Source organism: Pteropus alecto, unplaced genomic scaffold (genome assembly GCF_000325575.1).
Source record: "Pteropus alecto unplaced genomic scaffold, ASM32557v1 scaffold72, whole genome shotgun sequence".
Taxonomy (NCBI): Eukaryota; Metazoa; Chordata; class Mammalia; order Chiroptera; family Pteropodidae; genus Pteropus; species Pteropus alecto.
Window position 1 is genome coordinate 11,457,359 of NW_006436811.1, and position 19,215 is coordinate 11,476,573.

Consider the following 19,215-nt stretch of genomic DNA (forward strand, 5'->3'; position numbering starts at 1 on the left):
ATGGCCCCGTTTAAATAATTCATAATAAAATAATAAATCCGTAGGAAAGTGGCAAAGGTATAGAAAAACCTGGTGAAATGCAAAGCAGGGGTCACGTCTGTTGTAGTTTTTGAGTGCTTTTCTTACTCTGGAGTGCTTAATTAGGCCTGTCTGCCTGTTTGGCCCTGGGTTGGTTTCATTCTTTCAAGAAAGCTGTTGACCTAATCCTACATTAGAACACACAGAGCAGTAGCTTCCTCACGGTTCATGAAAACATTTGTAAGTGCTGTTATTTTGGCACTGGGGAAAAATACCAGTACCTTCTGATTGAGGGAAACTCATACATTCATAATTGTATTTTTTAATATTGTGGAATAACCTTTTAACTCTACCAATTATGCAAACCAGTTAGACAACATTGTTTAATGTAGGCAACTAAATGCCCAGAAGATTTTTAAGTATAAAAACAAGAGCTTCTGCAAGTTTTAGAGATTCTTCCAATCAGACAATTAATTGAACTAACTCAATGGTGCCTTTGTAAGCTTTATAGCTCCTGGAACTATTGCTATGCTTACAGAAGCATTTTAAATGTTACATCCTTAAAACTTCTAGATCAATTAGTTTGTGATAGAAGGAGATCTCTAGGTTTAAAATTACTTTTTTTGTGCTGATATATCATTTTCAGTAATAAGCTAAACATTTTTTTTTTCTGTAGAACTAATTAGTAACTCATGCCCTGGAGAAACTGCTACATATTGGTTAGACCATCCTCCTCCCATGGCGAAGGAACATCCACCGTCTTCTTCATTGCCCCCCCCTCAAATGTGGTGGTTAATTAGAATAGTCTGGAAAAAAGTGACTTAACAGCACTATAAGGAGAAGAGTTGGGTTTCCATATTCTATTAAATTTGCTAAACACTCCAAGATCTTAGAACCAAAAGCTGTTCAAATACATACTGCAATTATTCAATATGCCCATTTTAATTTTTAAAAATACCATGGTATTTTCTCTCTCATATAGTACCAAATATGTTTCTGTCTAATGCTCCGTTATGGAGAAAGTTGTCTTCAAAGTTGACATTCAAAATATCCATCTGGCTCCTTAAATACAATCATGCCTTTTTCATTTTCCCAAGTCTCCAATGAGGAAATATTTGTCACTTAATTGCTGTTGAGGATCACAGATGATGGTTTATAGGTTTAGGCAAATTGTGGGCAATGCTTTGTTAACCAACGAGAAAGCACGCTAGTACTTAATAATTATCCTATAGAGCTCAATTGGCTCTTAACGGCACATGCCAAGACAGCATCAGGGAGCCTTGTCTCAACACAAAAGCTCCTTCTTGTTAATTAACCTGTGTGCACATATTATAAATGAAAGCTATTTGTTTCCAGTTAATATATTTGTTGCTACTTTAAATATTCATTCATTATTATGCTTGTTAAGTGAGGGTGGAGAGGAATAGTTTGGATGGCTTCCATCAGTATGCATTGAGCTTTAAGAGATTAGCAAATAGACTAACATGTCAATTGTGTCGCTAAGTGCGCAGTTGGCCCCCAAATCTGCTTAAGAAAGGTGAGTTTCTCTCAACCATGAAAACAACATAAGGGGCACAAATGACAGTAATCAGTGAATTTTCATAGAGGAGAAGTTTCCTAAATGTTAAATGCAATTCGTGTGAAGCTTGATTTCATTTCTCAATCTATCTCATGACTATTTTGTGTCTGGGTGAATAAAAAACTGAGCACATGCAAATAGACGTGTCTTGATTTCTCTTGAGTTGGTTTCAATCAAATAAATTTAACATGAATTCGCTTAATGACTTTCAAGCTATAGTAATTTGAGAATCATAAGGAAATGAAGGTATGCATATAATAATAGGTCAGGAGTATGGTGATTGAAAACACAGTAGAAACAATAAACATACACTTATTTAGCATTTTTATATAAAACCTAAAATGAAAAATTATTCTTGTAAGGCCATCAAAATTGTCACTCAAATTTTTACAGTTTTAAAATTTTGGTGACCTATAACTAATTTTCTGTATTTGTTATTGTTCTTTAAAACTCATGTTGAAAAATTTTCTCAAACACATTTTTCTCAAAGTGAGAATAACCTACTTTATAAATCACTTTAAAAGATGAAAAAATATTTTACGCTAATGTAAAGGATTTTTAATATTTATTTAAATGAAATATTGGAGTAATGCGCCTTTAGAAATTTATCCTTTGGATTGTTTTCTTTCTGTTTTTGTTACATCAAAAATTATGATTATGTGAATACAATTAGTTTTGCTTAACTTCACGCAGAAGAGTTCAAAATACACTTAAATATTGATGGAAGCAACATTCCCACAGCCACCAATCGATTACTTTGATTCTTCTGTTTTAACATTGGTTTGATAATGCATTTTAGAATAGGTCAATACTATCTGTTACTTAGAGCAATATGTCTAATTTGTTTCTATTCATCATGATCATGTAGTTAAGAACAATATGCTTAAAATCTCAACTTATCACTAGAAAAAATGATATGTAAAATTGACAAAAGAATTTATAAAATTGCAATATGGGCATAATGTTTTAAAAGACGTAACATATCCCTGCATCCTGATTTTCCCATGGATGAAGTACTTTGGATATTTTACTCGTTTGCATTCACTTGATTAACCAGCACATCTGAACACCTATGTTCTCTATCAACTCAAAAGGGACTGTTTCTCTGTGCCCCCTGCAGCATCATTCATAAAAATTAAAGAAATTAGAGAAGAAAAATTAAAGACAATGCTTTTCACTCTCGCTTTACCAAATCACTTTTCTTCTGAATATGAATTTTTCATGAGCAGCACCAGCAAATATTTATGAGTACCTATGTGTGAAAAGTTGTGGAGATGATACCAGAAGAACTGAAATAACAGTCTATTATCATCATACTATTTTAAGTTCTGCTATCACCAATTAGGGACGTTACCAGGCAGGGGACTGAGAAGGGGAAATGTGGAGGTCCTTCCTCCTGCTAATGTCCTCTGCTAGTGTGCCTCGTCCATTTAAGAAAATGTATATTCATTCTGTAACAACTAAAAGAAACCTCCCCATGTGGCCTTTGTGAAAGTAATGAGTTTATCCTTCTATTCTCTCTTACTTAGTAGAGCTGGAGAAGCAAAGGGAAAACACAATAGGTTATTTTCACTTGAGTCCTGGTATATGTTGGACTCATAAAGATGCTTAAACTCTTTTAGAACATTAGGGCACTATAATCAATTTAGTATTTAGTGCACTATCATCAATACAAAATAACATCCTCATAACATTAAGTGGGTATTTAGAAACAGTTGTTATATTCGTATGGGTTGCTTTAGTACTAGAAAAGAACTTTAAAATTCATAGTGATCACTTACCTAAACTCCTATATCACCTATTGTCCATATCATTGTAATTAACCACACATATGCTGCTTTGAACTGCTATGCGCAATTGCATTTATTTATTTACATAATAAAGGCTGTGAAATATATTATTTATGTGCCTGTGCACTCACTCAGGAATAGAAATAAACTATATAAATCTATCACTCACGATAAACCAAGCTATTATATACTATCAATAAGAAACTTTTAACACTTAGGTCCCCATGCCTTTTATTAATATTCTTGTTACCTATCCAAGTCTATTTGGGCATGTGCAATTAATAGGTTCTTTGGGGTAGATACACATAGCTTCTAATAGTTAGAAGTAGGTGAGGGCTAAAATTCCTCTCTCCCCAAATTTTGCTACTCAGTGGTATGTTACAGTAAAAGGAAGTCTGAGAATTCTGCCACACATATAAAATATCTATCAGTAAGTAAAAACATTCTTATGTAATTTAGTATGTAGATAAATGTGTGCCTACAATTCAAGCAGCACATATTGTGTGTATTACAATGGAACAGACAGAATGTGTTGCAGGATTCAGGTGGATGAGAGTTCACCACAGATTATGGTGGTGGAGGAATCCAGCACAAAAGAAGGTAAATTTGAACATACTTCTAGGAAAAGACAATCTTAGATGGACGGAGTAGGGCCCAGGACACCCTAAACGGGAAAGAACCAACATAAGTTCAAAGGGATTATGGTGGTGGAGGAATGCAGCACAAAAGAAGGTAAATTTGAACATACAATCTTAGATGGACGGAGTAGGGCCTAGGGCACCCTAAACGGGAAAGAACCAACATAAGTTCAAAGGTGGAAACACCATAGGCAGGCACACATGTTTATGGAACTGTGCTTTTCCTAATTCCAGCCATGAAAGTTGGAACAACATTTTGAACATGAGCAACATTATCACTTAGCAGTTATACCACCGGAAATTAATCTATTCTAATAGGCCACTCAGGCATAAAGATTGTGAATTTTTTATTTTTTATAGGCAGCTTGACTTTCACTAAGAATATTTTATAACCTACTCCTTAAAACATGAAGGGCTGTGAAATGCTACCTATAATCCCATTAACAGTGCAGTGTGCTGCTACCACTAAAAACGTCAAGGAGGCAACAGACTTTCCCTCATGTTCATTTGTTCATTCATTCATTCATTCAGCAATCTGGATTAAGCACATACTATGTAGCATGCATTGTGCTGAGTCATGAGTAATTTCAATGAGTTGAGAGGAATGCTCCTTAGTATTCTTTATTACCTATTGACTGTGATGACATTAAGGACTAAGGCAACTGTCCAAGGCTATCACCAGTAAGTAATGGGTGGTGGTGGTAAGGAGGAGATAGCAGAGGGCATCAACTGGCTGAAACACTAACCCCTACTGAGTTCCTTACCTGCAAAGATTGTTAGCTGTTTCCCATTGCTAATCTGGGAGGTTAAGACTGCTTTTAGGGGTGGCTAGAGTCTTGGTTCGTTTTGGCAATTTCTAAAAGATAGGCTTCTCTACCCTTAAACTGATTTTATAAATGGGATTCCAACGTACAAAGTAGAAAGCCAATGAGGTGACTCCATCTGCATATATTATTTGTTCTCATTTCCCAAGGGCATTGAGAAAATTTGCAAGAATCACTAGCTGTTTCCTTTCTGCACTATAAGAAGTCAAGCTTCAGGCTTTGAGGTACTTCACTAGGGTAACTATATGCCTAGATTTGCCAGGAACTGTATGAGTTTTGTCAGTTGTCCAAGCGTGTAATTAAAAATAGCACCTATTTTTTTTCTTTAAAATGCCCCACTGACACAATACATTATATGGCCACTTTAATACTAGCTGATTTTAGCCTTGAATAATAGGTCTCTAAATCCATCAACAATTTGGGAAAGAAGGCTTTCTGATAGGTTAAACTACCTCTAACAAAGAAGAACTATCAGAAGGTTTTCTGGAGCTTGTCACATGATACTAAAAAATAGTCAGTTTGGCCAATAGAGCTAGGCAGTTATTAAGTCAGGGAAAGCAGTCACCACGGCCTGGTGGTCAAGAGCACAGATTTGAGGCAGGCAGCCAGGGTCACATCTCAGTTCTGCCACTTTCTGCCAATGCGATCTTATTATCCTCAATGGTCTCAGTTTCCTCATCTGTAGAAGGATGGTAAGAGTACCTATCTCATAGGATTGCAATGATAATTATATTAATTCATATATGTAAAATGCCTAAAACAGTACCTGGCACACAGTCAGTCATATAATAAGAGTTTGCTCTCACCACTTCATTTTTTAAAAAAGTAAGCATGGGAGTGAAGATATCTCTTTGAGATCCTTATTTCATTTCCTTTGGATATCCACACAGAAGTAGAATTGCTGGATAATAAGGTAGTTCTATTTTTAATTTTTGAGGAGCCTCCACACTGTTTTCCATAGTGGCTGCACCAATTTACCTTGCCATTGAAAGTGCACAAGGGTTCCAATTTCTTCACAACATTTGTTATCATTTGTCTTTCTATGACAACCCTAACAGATATAAAGTGATATCTGATTGTGGTTTTTGATTTGCATTTCCCTGATGATTAGTGATGCCAAGTACTTTTTCATATACCTGTTGGCCATCTATGTCTTCTTTTGAGAGATGTCTATTCAGGTTCTTTGCCTATTTTTCAATCAATTATTTTTTTTTGGTGTTTGGCTATTGAGTTATGTCTCCATTGCAGCATTATTCACAATAGCTAAGATATGGAAACAATCTAAATATCTGTTGATATATGAATGGATAAAGAAAATATAGTATACACATACAATGGAATATTATTCAGCCTTAAAAAAGAAGAAAATTTTATCATTTGTGACAATATGGTTGCATCTGGAGGACATTATGCTAAGTGAAATAAACCAGACACAGAAAGACAAATACTGCATGATCTTACATGCTGAATGTAAAACAGTCAAACTCATAGAAGCAGAGAGTAGAATGGTAGTTGCTAGGGGCTGAAAGGAGGGAAAAATGGGGAGATGTTGATCAAAAGATATAAAGTTTCAATTATTCAAGGTGAATAAATTCTGAAGATTAATGAACAGCATGGTGACTATAGTTAGCAAAACTGTAATGTATACTTGAAATTTGCTAAGAAGATAGATCTTAAGTGTTTTTACCACAAAAAAAGAATAAAAATAAAAAAGAAATGGAAGAAAGAAAGATAGAAAAGAAAGAAAGAAGGGAAGAAATAAGGAAAAGAAAATATAAACTGCAGTAGTGACTCCCCTGCATCTGTGGTTTTGCTTTTCACAGTTTTAATTGTCCATGGTCAACCATGGTCAGAAAACATTAAATGGAAAATTTCAGAAGTAAGCAATTCATAAGTTTTAAGTTGTGTGCCTTCCTGTGTGATAAAACCTCACGCCATCCTCTGTCCCACTGGGACGTGAATCATCTCTTTGTCCAGCATGTCCATGCTGTATCCGCTCTTCACCCATTAGTCACTCAGTAGACATCTTGGTTATCAGATCCATTGACTGGTATTCAAGTAACTCTTATTTTAGTGAACAATGGCCCCAAAGTGCAAGAGTAATGATGTTGGCAATTCAGATATGCCAAAGGGAAGCCATAGAGTGCTTCCTTTAAGCAAAAAATTAGTGTGGTACAATAAGGTATTTTGAGAAAGAGGCCACCTTTACATATAGTATATTGTTGTAACTATGTAATTACAATATATTGTAATTCATTATAGTATATTGTTGTAACTATTCTATTACTAGTTATTATTGTCAATCTCTTACTGTGCCTAGTTCATAAATTAAAATTTATCATAAGTATGAATGTAAAGAAAAAACAAGATATATATAGGGTTTGGTGCTATCTGGTTTCAGACATTCACTGGGGGTCTTGAAACACATACCCCTCAGATAAGAGGTGGTGGATATGTTAATTAGCTTGATCGTGGTGATTATTTCACAATGTCGTACAATGCTGTACACCTTAAATTTATACAGTTTTTTTATTTATTGATTTTTATTTTATTTATAGTTTTTATTTATATACCTCAATAAAGCTAAGAAAAGGTAGACATGGATGAGTTAACAAATCTTGTACAGACATGGCCTTAAATGAGCAATGTTGTCAACCACTGGTTTAATAAACTATATACCAAATTAACAGTTCTTGAAAGCAATGGCACGTTGCTGTAAGACTTCAATTAAAATATTTGAGATATACGTTATAATAAAACCAAAACTTTTATTTACAGTAACACTTTGAGCTTATGTGAAATGAAACCTGTCTTATTTTATTTCACTGATCATGACAGAAATGATACTGTGCTCCATTTTATTACTCTCAAGATACAAAGGATTCTGATATCTTAATACATTATAGCATCTTAAAATTTCTTATTTTCTAATATTATAATACTGTAAACCCTCATCTAATATAAATTCCATTTATGTCTCCCCAACTCTGTGTAAAAGATATTATCTATGTATTTTGATTTGGATATGCCACTAAACCAGATAAATTTCACTGTACACATTAGAGACAATATATGTTTAACCTGAAAAAAAATCACCGATGACAGCAAGATACATTAAATTGATAATATTTAACTGTTGGCTATTGAACTGAAGATTAAGATATCAGATAGTTCCTCAAAAGTAAATACTTTGAAGGAATGATCACAATGGAATTTAGAAATTAAATACAAAAGATTATGTTAATATGGTATAAGTGGGAACATGAGAAAATATCAAATTGAAGTTTTTGTTAGAAGATGAATTTGAAATTATCGCTTATGCATATGCAACTTTTAATGCATACTCTCTGAGGTACATTTACACTCACATTTAGAAGTCTAATTAGTAATAAAAAGGGAAGAGTTGGTAATGATAGCAGCCTGCTCTTAAGATCCCTAATCCCTATTATAGATTCTGAAAACAAATTCATTAATATCTTAATATACATGATATTTTCTGTACTTAGATATTTCAGCCCAAAAAAGAAAAGCTTTCCTTTTTTCATATTTTTTCTTTTTCTTTCTTTCTTTTCTTTTTTTACATTTAATTTGTAAAATTGAAGCCTCAGGATCTTGTTTTTTTCATTCAGACTTTTGACATGTTTCTCCTGCAAAACAAAAGATTTGAAAAGAAGTAACTACAATGCTTTGAAATGTGTGCTTTTTCTAATGTGTGCTGTTTCTTAGAAAGAATAACAGGCATTTGGATAGTGAACCATCAGAAACATCCCTTCTAAGGCTTCTCTTTTAGGCTATTACTAGTAGAATGCCTCTTAACCCTTGAGGCAACTCAACAATTGAGTTAAGGAGATTTTCATGTATCGGTTTTGCCTGTCATATGGTTGACTTAACTTCAGGATATACTTTGCAGCTTAAGGTTCATTTCCCTCAATTTGTTAAGTGGCTAATTATAAAGGTTCACAAAAGAATTGACACAAGGAAAAGAGAGGGGCCTGGTTTTTATCAGCAGCCCCAAGAGGCCTGTACAAGTGTCATTTGTAACAACAGAGCACAAATTAAACAATGGCCATAATAAGCTCCCAGTAGCTGGGGTCTAATGAAAGGGGGATTCTTATGTAGATGCAAAACAGGCGCTAAACTGTTGGGACTTTTTTTTTTATATTGACAACTAAGTCCTAATGTGTCATCGTATTTAAGCTGCTGCTGTAAAAATAAAACTTTAAACCTGGGTTGACTAGAACAAGCTAAATTAAAAAAATTTATTTTGTACCAGCAGCTGGACTTTAGTTTTTATTTTTCTGTATGATATATTGAAAATATTTTTGAATCTCTATTTTAAAAAATTGGTCTTATTTTCTGAATAAGCAGAGTATTTTAAATACGTTATTAGAAAAAATGACCCTAAATATGAGTGTGAGATGAAACATTTGAATTAAGAAACAAACATTTTCCACCAAATGACAATCAGCTCTCCTATTTCCTGCCAGTACCATGAATTCGAAATACCAGTCTTTACGGTTTGAAAAATCATAAACAACAAAGAAAACTCCCTTTACTTGAGAGAATGATAGCTAATGAAATAGAATGAAAATTGCTGCATTGTTTCTACCTTTCATCAAAACATCCCTATGCATAGTATTCCCATCATTATGTAAGACATTTGCAAATATGTATAATGCTTTTGCCTATGGGAAAACTCTCGCTCTAATGTATTCCTGAAAGATGAATGAACAATTCTTTAGGTATGATAAAAAGATTCAGAGGTTGGATAGAGTAGTGATATTAAAGCCACGAGCTCATCATTTAAATTTTTTTAAAATGTCAACTGCTGCTAACACTGCAGGTCTCTGTTTTACTTAATATTTTTTTTTCTGTGCAAACCACTACTCCTTTTCCAATTCCTTTTCTGTTTTAAGATCAGCAACCTTCTACTTGCTGGAGGCTGCCTGCTTTGATACTTCAGCAGGGGTCTTGTGAAGTTAAAAGAACTTCTTTGGCTTCAGATCTCTGATCTGGATTTTTGCCTGATCTCTAGATTTTCAGTAGCCTCTGAAACAATTGCTGGAATTTAGGCATCAGCAGATAGCCGTTTCATTATCATTGAATTTAGTAATCAGATCAAGAGCTAATTTTTAGAACATATGTGGGTTCCACTGAGATTGAATTGTAAAAATGTGAAGAGAGTTTTTGTCAGATTATTAAAAGATACAAAGCAGATGGAAAGGTGGTAATGGATTTAGCAGAGTGGAGGAAATTAGAACATAAATGCTAGCATAGGTGGAAAAGCAACACAGGTGGGCTATTTTGTCCTATGATCCCCTGAGAGGCTCTGCACTTGGAGACATCAGGTTACCTAATGGGCGCAAAGCCAAAAAGACGAGTACACTAAAAGTCTGTGTACTGTCATTCAATGTTCCCAAAAGACTAGAGTTTTATATTTTGTGAGAAACTGAGCAAAAAGTCTCCAGATGCAGCTACAACAGGCACAAAAGTGATCAGGGCCAAGATGTGGAACTGCATACAGAGTGATTTGCTTGAGAGAAAGCATGCTCATAGAATGCTTGCCACCAACTCAAAAGCAAAAACATTGAAGGGATCTTCTCTGGGTAAACTGAACTGACTTTTAGAGATCTTCTGATGAAAAGGTCTTCGTGCTTTCTAAGGCCACAGTGAAATCTTTTAGTGGAACATTTCCTGCATACATACGGAGCCTCTGATTTGCTTTTTGGTGCCTCATTCATAAATGTTAACAGTAAGCAAGGGGTCACCAGGCATTTGAGTAAAGCTTCCAGTATGAAAAAGATTATAAAAATAATCACAACAAACAAAGGAATTCAGAGCAGACAGACAATGCAGAGTGCAGAAGAAACTTTAAAAAGTAATAATATCCTTAGAGAGTCAAGAAAAGATATTTATAACACAAAAACAGGATGCTGTGGAAAAGAACAATTAGAGAACAATAAAGAATGAGAACAGAATAGCCAAAATATCAATTTAATACAAAGATTGATAAAAGCAAGAAAATTTCCCAGGAAATATATCGAAAAGACAAAGGACTAGAAAAGGTAAGAATAAAAAAATTAGTGAATTGAGAAGATACAATGTTTTATTCATAAAAGATACAAGGAGAATAGGGGGAATGGAGCAAAGGAAATTATCTTAAAAAATATAAGAAAAATGCTCAGAACTGAAGGCATTTGTCTCCAAGTTATAGGATATTGTAAATACCCAGCCCGATAAATGAAAAAAATCAAACCAAGGCACGTCATCATGAATTTTCACAACACTGAAGATAAACACAAAATATTAAGCACTACAAGGAAGGAAGGAAGGAAGGAAGGAAGGAAGGAAGGAAGGAAGGAAGGAAGGAAGGAAGGAAGGAAGGAAGGAAGGAAGGAAGGAAGGAAGGAAAAGAAAGAGCAAAAATGAGAAAGATTGAGGGGGAAAAAAGACAAAGCAACAGACCATATATAAAGAATATAGAATCAGAATAGCATTAGATTTCTCAAAAGCAAGATTGGACACTAGGAGAAGTGGGAAAATTGCTTTCAAATTTCTAAGGAAAAAATGACTTTAGAACCAAAATTTCATATTATCAACATTCTCAATTGGGTCTGAGAGTAGAATAAATAAATGCATATTTAAATATACCAGGTCTCTAAAAATTTTACCTACTGCCATCCTTTTTTGGAAACTACTACAGGTTATAACTCAGAAAAAGTAGGAAATGAATCAAGAAAAAAGATCCAGAATAAAAACATCCTAATACTAAGGTGAAAAATGTCCTAGTTTATTTAGAACAGTCTTGGTTTAGCCCTATTATTTTTGCATAATTATTAGTAGCAACCCTTTTATTCTCAAAAGCATCCTAGATTTTTTAAAGGCGGACATTTAATTTCATATGTTATGACATTCAACATTCTTAACCAAATTTCTCCATTTTGGTTCAATGTCAAAAAACATGATGAAACCAGTGAGTTAATTTATATACAATCTGAAAAATAAATCAGAAAATATACACGATTATCTTGAAGCTATGAGATTATTATGCTATGAGTAAACCTCTCATTAGCAGATATAACTTTCCTCCAACTAAGGTTAGTATTAAACAAAAGACGAATATATAAAAATAAGTTTCCAATATTCGTAAGTTTATTCTGATGTTTTACTCATATTTACTACTAATATAGGTCAATAGAAAATTGTTTTCACAACAGAAGGCATCTATACGGGCAATCTTCGGATGCTGACGTAAGAATCTCAATAATGTAATCTTCAGATTTAGTGTTGGTTGCTTTTGTAGCAGTTAAAACATGGAGCTTTTTACAGACATGCCTCAGTTTTTGAGCTTTGCTTTATTGTGCTTCACAAATATTTGTGTTTTTCACAAATTGAAAGTTCATGGCAACCCTGCGCGAAATGAATCTATTGGCGCTATTTTTCCAGCAGGCTCAGGTGATGGTTAGCATTTTTTTTGGCAATAAAGTATTTTTAATGAAGGCATGTGTATATTTTTAAGACAATATGCTATTGCACACTTAATAGACTACACTATAGTGTAAACATAACTTTTTTACTTTATTTATTTAAATTAGTTTCAAGTATACAGTACATTGGTTAGACATCTGTATAGTTCATAAAATGATCCTCCCCAATTGCTCTCTCCCTCCCTTGGCCCTCTGCATGCCCTCTGCTGTTCTCCCCATCCCCGTGACCAACTATCAACTACTAATTTGTAATTCTTTAACCCTTCACCTCATTCTCTCAGCCTCCCAAACCCCCCTTCCCTCTGTCTGTCATCAAATTGTCCACTATGTTTGTGAGTCTGTTTTTGATTAGTTTGTTCTTTTCGTTCCTTAGATTCCACATATAAGTGAAATCATATGGTATTTATCCTTCTCTGTCTAACTTATTTCACTCAGCATAATAACCTCTAGGTCCATCGATGTCCTTGCAAATGGTAGGGTTTTATTTTTTTTTAATGGCTGAATAATATTCCATTATATATATGAAACATAATTTCTTTATCCAATCATCTGCTGATGGGCATTTAGGTTGCTTCCATATCTTGGCTATTGTAAATTGTGCTGCCATGAATATTGGAGTGCATAGATCTTTACGAATTATTGTTTTGGTTTTCTTTGGATAAATACCCAGAAGCGCAATTGCTGGATCAAAAGGTATATCCATTTTTAATTTTTTGAGAAACCTCCATACTGTTAAACACAACTTTTATATGCAATGGGAAACCAAAAAAATTGTGTGACATAATTGCGATAGTAGTTTTATTGCAATGGTCTGGAACTGAACCCAAAACATCTCTGAGGTATGTCTGTATCTGGAGCCTAAAAATGAAAATGTCTAAAGTTGTACACACTTTTTAAAGATGATCTAAATATAAAACTTAATAAGTTCAGAGATTCGATGAGTACACCCACACAGGGCATTGTGCTAAGTGCTTTCCATACACACAGAGAGATGGTTACATTTGTGGGCTCCAGAAGGTCTGACTGGCTTCTTAGCTGTGTGACTTTGGGGGAAAACTTGTAAAACCACTCACTCTATGCTTCAGTTTCTTCGTCTGTAAAATGTAAAACACCTCATAATTTGGTGTGCTTTGGGTTAAAACATTTTTGCCTGTCTCTTGTTTTGTTACATGGATGTTTCCTAGATTTGTATTACTAAGTCTTTGTTGGAGTTCTCTTAACAATGTTAGTAGGTTAGCCTTCTTGCTCCCCAAATACTGAAGAAAGCTATACTGTGTAGTCTAAAATATGAGTGCATGTTGCATCATTATCATAACCAACAGAAATAAATGTAGAAGGGAAGATACTGTACCTATGATTATCAACCACAACCCACTATCTTGTCTACCTGGAAATATGAACTAGCAGTGAACGACTTATCAACAATTTCACTAAGCTTTTCATAGAAGTCATGGATTCTAGATCTTTTGCCCTTAATAAAATTAAGTATAGCAACTAAGAAGGCAAGAACTTAGAAAATATAAGAAGGAGAAATCTCTCACTGGGCACATTATGATTATAGTTGGTACCTGTTGGGTGTGAAGCCATGACAAGAGCAAAAGTTAACGTGGTCAATAGCAAGACTGAGTTATGCAACCAGGTAATACGTGAATGTCGGCGAGTTTCTTTATAAAGATGAAATGGTAACTCGTTTACTTAAATACTTCTCAACATCTTAAAAATGTATAGCCATGTGATAATTCAAGCTTAAATTTATTTTAAGATTTAAGGATAAAAATATATGGTTTATTGTTTTCTTTTTTGTTTGTTTCTTTCTTTCTACATACATGAAGCAAGTGATGATTAAAGAATTGAAGTTTTCTGGTGAATGAAACAGCCAAACCACTTTTCATGACAAAGTTGGTAATTAGAAGGCCAATTTAATGGTGAATCAGGCAGAAATATTCAAACCATGACAAATGACTTTAATAATGTAGCTTGCAATGCTTGAACAGAAATAAATTTCACTTCCTCAAACTCTCGCCTTTTTCTGCCTGCCTGGAAGATAGAACTGTCCAGGAGGTATTTTGTACCCTTTATTCAGTAAAGCTTTTACTAGATTTTAAGCGACCAAATAGCTTGCAAATGCAAAACATCATTCAACTTCTTATGATTTTTTTTTTTCCTGAAGGTAGACCGTGTTCAGAATTTTGAGTAAGTCAAGATTTATTTTTCTTCTGTTCTGCTTAGCCCTGCAATAGTGTTTTATTGTTGCCACTCTGACTTGAGGTATTAAAGGGAGCTACATTGGCCTCAAAATTGAAAGCTAATTTTGGTGTTTGTCATAAGTTTGTTAAGACCACATGCATTCCACAGTTTGAAAAATTTCATTATTCTGTCCATGCTGGGGCTTCGTAATTGGATAGTAAGGATGTTCAAAGACTAATTTAGAGAATTGCACAATATTTTAAATGGAATTATGCAGGTTTATGGGTCCTTAGGGGATTCAGCTAGGAGCCTCTCGAGAAAATCTGTTTATCAGTAAATGATATTAGCAGCTTTCACCTAGCTTTTGTCTTCATTAAATTGCTGCTCTCCCAATTGAGGGTCACATCTGAGACCTGCTTTGATAATTTGTCATTATTGTCTTGTTTATTGGAGCATAAAGTTGATACAGGCCAGGCTGTGCTGTTTATACACAATGTGCAAAGAAGTTTCTATTAACAATTCCACTGGTGCTAAATCAAAGTGGAATTTTTCAGGGTTCAGGAAAGGGGATCATTTGTAGCATTCTAATTTCCTCTAAAACTCTGAATACATGCCATTCTCTCCTTCTCTAATATGTATAACACATAATAGTATTGCTAGAATCAATTCTCTGCAGACTTTAAAAAGAATCCATTTTTATCTTTAAAAATAAGGTTGAAAGTTGAAATTCTTTCCGTAGTATTGAACTGTCAGATAAAACCAAATCCATGCCATAGACCTCCCTTAAAGTATGACATTCACACACAATGATCATTAACTATTTAACTTCAGAGATTTGGGGTTATAGTTGAGATATTAAAATTGTTAAGAAACATACTATTTATTGTAGTACAGTCAAACATACTTCTCTTTGCACATACGTGCTCTAAGTTCAGCAATAGGAAGGGAATTCCTTGAAAGCTTGTTCATGGCGTATTTGAAAGTATCACTGAGTGCATTTAAAACCAGTTGGTTTGACTGCTTTACATGTGAAATGGCATGATGTATTCTTTCCCAACAGTGAGATGGGATCTAGATCTGGGAAACAGGGCAAGTAGATTCCATTTTCAGTCAGGGCTCTAATTGCAAGTATTTTTTTTTTCCCGGGCAACTTGCACATCTCATGACTGCTCCTGCTTCTTCTCAGCAGAATCATCGAGAGGACATTCGTCTCCCCTCTGCATATGATCTGAGGTTTATTTTACTCACTGGTAGGTCCAGACATGTCTCCTTCTCCACCTCTATCTTCCATTCTCAGTCCCTTATGCCCGAGGAGCAATACTGTTTATTTCTCCGCGAGAGACCAGACCTAGCAGGAAGAACAAAAGTCTAGCAGTTGATGCGCACCATTCTTTTGTGGTACATGTCCGAGACAAGAGCTCCCAGTCCCCCGCAGCAGGAAGGGCGAATTCTTCTTTGGACAGAAGCAGCTCCACAGAGGTTGTATCATGCACATCCAGCATTCCCCATTCCTGACCTGCCTGTGCCCTACTCTCCCGGAGAGGCAGTTGAGAGGGACCAGTGCTCAATTAGGGACCTACCTATATCCTGCACAATGTGCACAGGAGTATTTGGGATGTCAGGAAGGAAAAGGCCAACCCTCAAATGTAAAGACAAGTAGAAATAGAAAGTCCCACCCCCTCAAGGGCTCAGAACGATGGCTTAGGCTTTCCTTATGAAAAGTTCTCAGGCCAGGAACCTAGCCAATCTTATTTTTACATACTGTTACCTAACATATCCATGGCCTTCAAAGATTTATGGTTATTATTGCCATCTACTCACCCACATAATCACCAGCCTTTCACTTTAAAATGGTTAAAAATTGTTTCATAGATTGCAGATCATTAATGTAAATTAGACTATTTCTATATTTGATTTCTTAATTTCTAGAATGAAAAGAACAGCTCTCACACACACACTCTCTTTTTTTTTACTTGAAAATTTTAAATGGCTCTCCAGACACCTCTTTCAATAACTCTTACCCTCCAAAGCTAGGCTGCCTTTTAATTTCACTTTAAAATAGCTACATGGGGACCATAATATGATTAGAACTAATGAACATTGTGGAGAGAAGCAAAAAATAATTTTTTTATTTAAAATCTTTAAGAAGTATAAATACTTCATGTGAGCAAGGACCTGTGATTTATCCCAGCCCAGCTGAGGACTCAATTTTGATTCTGAGGATAAATCACCTGATTTCATCAGGCCTTACCTTTCTCGTCTGCTCAAAAAAATGATGAGTCCAAAGACTTCTTCACTGAATGATAGAAAGCAATTGTATTAAAATAAGTTGCCATCTTAAATAACGACGACAACAACAACAACAACAACAATAATAATAGTAAAATGACCTAAGTGCAAAGGCAGTGGAAGATACTTATATATTGCATCTAATAAAACCTTGCTTGTTTTCCTTTTAAGAAACTCTGCACACAGAAAGCATTAGCTGGGTGACACCAAATACACATTTTATAAACTTGCCAACTTATTAATGAATATTCTTAATTTATCAAGAAAGGCCTATCTTTCAGAAAGAGTTCTTTATCCTTGACTAGTTTCCTTTTTGAAAACTGATTTCTTAAGCTTGATCCAGGCACTGAAATCTGAGATGTTTTATCAGAAAGACTTGGATGTCAAAACCTGCACTTCTCAAGGAAGTTCCCTTCAGAATGAACTTTTGTTCCCAAAACATAGTTCCATTTTTCGAAGAACTTTGCATACCTTAGCAATAACTCCATCCACTATAACTATCCCATGAAGCAGGTCTTTCTCAAGGCCAGGGCACTGTTCCCTCTCTATAGCACCTCGGTTATGAGACAGGAGGCAATTTCTCTATGCTTTCCTCTCACTAACCATATCCTCAGCATTTTCAGTCTGATTTCTCCATAAAACACCTTAAGAACATTTAGTGAGTTATTCCAAATAGAGACAGCAAGATTTGTCATCGAAAAATCAGCATGGTTAGTCCCACCTGCAGAGTTTAAGAGGTAATAGCAATGAAAAGCCCTGAACAAGACAGTTAGTCTAGATGTCAGGGAACCAAGGCTAATTCTGATTATGCAGCCTTGGGCGAGTGTCCTGACAACTTGGCTTCATTCCTCTCTACCAGGGAATGATGAGGTGAAGAAGAGCCTCAGCTTCCTAAGCACTCGTCATGGCGACCGCTGAGCTATATCAGATGTTTGGAGGAGAGCTGATATTCTTCCCATTGTTCAGACTGGGCAGATGTGCTCAGCTCTATGACAGTCCGGTGATCAAAGCTGGAGATTCTTGTGCAACGGCTGAAAGCATGTAGCTTTGTAGGAACACTGGCCTAAAGAGAAGACTACAAATAGGCTTGTCAGCAGAAACAAGCCAAGCTATGTTCATTTTTCTTCTTCAAGCTTCAGTATTCTTATTTTCTGCTTAGTCTTGAGCTTATTTAATTCTGCTATGGAATTTTAAAAGCTAGGCATTTCTGTGGCAATTCTTGTATTTGGTGAGAAATGATGAATATACAAAATGCTTCTGGCTTTAAAAGCATTAGATATTTTGAAGTGGCAGTATATATTGATAGATAGAATCCCAGATTTGGGGCAAAGAAAATCTAAAAGTTCTATTCTTTGACCTGTAAAACAGACAAAATAGTACTTATCCCATTCTCACAAGGCTCATTGCAACTTAAGGACTTATTCGTCATTATATTAAATAGCAGACCAAAAGTTTTGGAGAAGACATGTTTAAATTCATCTAGATAAGAAAAAATGAAACCAAGAATTCAGAAATATAAACGTTTCTGCTTAAATGCAAGTAAAGACAACTTTGAAACATTACTTGCTCATCAATACAATCATGTTTTAAAATGGAATTTTACTTAATTTAGGAAAAATGTGTATTTGCAGACATTATTTTATCTATGTTTTTAGTTGCAAATGTGTATCAGCTTGATTTTCAGAGAAATGACCACCGAAAAATTTTTCTCCAAGTAAGTGCTTCTGAGTCCTAGAATGTAAGATCTTTATTTCCTGAAGAAGCAAGAAATGTCTCAATGAATTTTTCTCTTCCACTTTGAGTCAGCTTGCATTTCAAAATTTTATATCTTTCTTTTGGTGGGGGATTTATTTGTGTTTTTATATTAACGAGATCAGTGACACTATTAGAGATTTTTGTGCAACTCCATCAATGTTGTATGTTTGGGCCTAGAAACAGGGCAGGGAGACCAAGGGAAGGTGAGAAATAGAAAATATGGAAACAAAGGGGCCAAGGATTCATTAAAAAAGGTTCAAAAAATAAATACAGTAATAAACAGATAACTATATAAGAAAATAGGTTTTATTTCCTATTGAGCATTTTAATTATGTAGCTTTCCAAATTATTCATGTTAACCTAAAAAGTATAAAGAAGTAGCGTTTTGTGCAGTTTTCTTATTCCCGGATAAACCATATTAATGAGAATTCTGATTGGTCATGGACATGTCTGGTCCTAGAGAAAAAGGAAGTCCTGTTAAGCATGCCCCAGAGAGGAGGGGTCTTTCTAGGGCTAAGATGGTCTCCTGCAGAGTAAAGTGCCATCTCAACAGATGGTCCCGTGGCCGCATTTCCTCCCTGATGAGTTTCCCGTCCCTGTCCACTCACAATTCCCAGGAGCTGCTTCCTTCCAACTTTCATAGTTGTG